This window comes from Tribolium castaneum, chromosome 2 (genome assembly GCF_031307605.1).
Source record: "Tribolium castaneum strain GA2 chromosome 2, icTriCast1.1, whole genome shotgun sequence".
Lineage (NCBI taxonomy): Eukaryota > Metazoa > Arthropoda > Insecta > Coleoptera > Tenebrionidae > Tribolium > Tribolium castaneum.
The window spans coordinates 3,740,401-3,743,373 of record NC_087395.1 but is presented as its reverse complement, the minus strand read 5'-3'; the positions used below and the strand labels follow the sequence as shown (position 1 = coordinate 3,743,373).

Genomic DNA, 2,973 nt, shown 5'->3' with positions numbered 1-2,973 from the left:
GTTCGTTTAGGAATTATGTGATCCTTAATATTTCCCACCATCACAGTTACCTAATTTCGGTTTTTTGATACGTGGAAGTTATCCACAGGAAGATTTCTAGCACTTGACTATACTGTCACGAGCAAAATAACCGAGGGCCTTCGTTCAAATGAATATTTTTTTACTGTTTTTGTCAAAAATATTGGACATTAAATTTTTAAAATAAAGTCGAAATTAGGTCTAGTATTTCTGATTATTCAGGCTCCCTTGTGACACAAGAGTGACGCAGTCAATACCTGCTATAGGGCATATTTACAAGATTTCAATAAACATTTTATTTATTTAGAAAGTGAATGACCAATATTGTGTAGTTTGGGATTAGGAGAGACTAACGAAGTAAAGATCAATACTTTATTAGAGCAATCTCAGTCTTATTAAGTATTAACATACTCCAAGCTTCCATTGTTACGAAAATAATAATGAGCAGAACCTTCAGTAGCTACCCAACAGCCAGTAGTGTCCGTATCGTTCTCAGGAAGTATTAGTAGTTTTGTTAAGTCGATATCGCGAAAGTGTTTGTACTTTAATTCGTATCCTAGTTCATTAGTCCGGAGATATTCGCGAGCCCCTATTTGATGCAGAATTTGGTACCTCTTCCAGTCCGGTAACTGAAGACCCACACTTAGTATCATATCTATTTCCACAAAAGTTTCATGCTGTTGGGATAAACAAAATGTTAACATAAAATAATATTTGTCCTTTTTTTCAATTTCTCCATACCAAAAAATTGAAAACTGCTAAGAATGGTTTGAGTTCTTTTAACATTTAATATAACAAGTATAAATAATCGCTTGCAGTGTCAAGTCAATCACATTAAGGTTTGAAAAGTGTTATTTTGTGACTCCAGTCACCAAATTTTTTTTACAAATGTCTACCAGAAAATAACTTTTTTCAACTTTTAATATGGTTTGGAGTACCTAGTAAAAAATTTTTGAATTTCGAATATATCTATGAAGAAATATAGCAAAAAAAATAAATACATTAAAAATTTGCATTAGTTATAATGCTTTTTCTTACCTTTTTATCATTATCCTTTTCTGAGTTCTTTTCCTTATCTGTGGCTATAACAACGACGCAAACACCGAGGAAAAGAATGGTAAAAATGAATTTCATTGTTAGTGTCAAGCTCGGAACCAACTTGTAGTTTGTCTAATTTCACCTTTTATACTATTTTTTATTGCATATTTTCTCTTTATCACGCCATTATTTGTATACACAAAAAACACAATTTTTGATGTAGCTAATCATAAAAAAGTCATTAATCAGTAATTACAATAACAAAATTATTTTTGAACAATACAAAAATGTCGAACCAACATTTGAATGGTATAATAGACTTTCAGTTAAGTAAAATATTAAAGTAACTTTATATTTAATTTTTAATTTTTTTTTTAATTTCCTTTGCCCCAACTGTATTAATTATCGTTATTATGGGATAATATAATTAATAGTATTATGTCTGTTATGCAATATTCAGCGAAATAAACTTTTTACCATATAATACAGCAGATCTATTATAAGAAGTCTAGTAATGCATTGATACATTTTTTTAAGATCCATGTCGGAGTAATATCTAAATAGGAAATACGAAATACGAAATACTTTTATTGGTATTTAAAAACAGTGTGTCACAATATAAGTCAATAAAATAAGAAACGTACAAACTAAAATAAAAACCAACTTACAAGTCACTAAAATTACAGCGAACATATTCATCAAAGTCATAGACACAATTCACAATTAAAAAATCTTTTAGCTTTCTTTTAAAAACATATAAAGGTAAATTACAAAAACTAGTTGGTAACATATTATAAAATTTAGTGCAATATTATCTTGGTCCAGTTTGGTTCCGCTTTAGGCTATTGAATTTTGGAATGAGCTTGTCACCAATACGAGTATTATAAGCATGGTTTTCAGAATGGGATCGAAAAGTTTGGGTATTTTGTTTCAGATAAAGCAGACAGTGATGATAAAGTCAAAATTTTTTGAGTTCGAAAAGTAGATCTACAGTCTGCTCGATATTCTAAACCACTTATAATTCGAATTATTCGTCTCTGTAATGAGAACAATCGATGCCAACAAGAAGAATGGTCCAAATTAGAATACTGTATGAAAGAACTGACTGAACAAGGGCAAAGTGTGCAACTCTAACAGTTGATAGAGATATATTGTTCACTAACTGTCTAAATAAAAATGTTAATTTGCTTAGTTTCGTTGCAAGCGTGTTACCTTGATGGTCCCATAGTAACTTGTTATCTATAGTGATACCTAAAGTATTAGTAGACCTTTTGAAACTTTCATCAATGTTACTGCAGTTTTTTAATGTAAACAACATATCAACTGTTTTTGTTGTATTCAAGCCCAGTTGATTCGAAGAAAACGATTTGCTGGCCAACAATTTCGCTTGATCACTGTTTGCTGTAGCTATGTCCAAGATCTCATCACTATCGAGTAGTGACGTATCATCCGCAAATAATGTCACTTTGGTGTTCTTTAAACAATATGGAAAGTCATTAACGTATATTAAGAAAAGTAAAGAACCTAAGACAGATCCTTGAGGGACACCATACTCAACAGGTACACTCTCAGACACAGTATTTTTAAAGTTGACACTTTGTTGTCGATCACTTAAATACGCAGATAATAATTTGCAACTATTTGGAAGAATATTATAGTAGAACATCTTGCGAACTAATATGGTATGAGAAACACAATCAAATGCCTTACTTAAATCAAAGAATGTGGCTTTTGCAAACTTTGCATTTTCAAAACAATCATGAATCTCGTTCGTAAAGTTCGTAATGGCATCAACTGTGCTTCTTTGTATTCTGAAACCAAACTGATGTGGACACAACAAATTGTTATCTTTAAAGTGACGTGTCAATTGCTGGACTAAGACTTTTTCTAGTATTTTTGAAAATATTGGTGTTAACG

At 30.8% G+C, this 2,973-nt stretch overlaps 1 non-coding gene across 1 annotated transcript; it reads right to left on the bottom strand.

The window, feature by feature from the left end:
• Nucleotides 1-376: 376 nt before the first annotated feature.
• Nucleotides 377-1,202, bottom strand: LOC103314611 (uncharacterized). The gene is made up of 2 exons (XR_010333062.1): nt 1,057-1,202; nt 377-695 (listed from the first exon to the last, which is right to left on the bottom strand). It is a non-coding gene; the product is annotated as an uncharacterized LOC103314611 (transcript).
• Between the last annotated feature and the right edge of the window lie 1,771 nt (nt 1,203-2,973).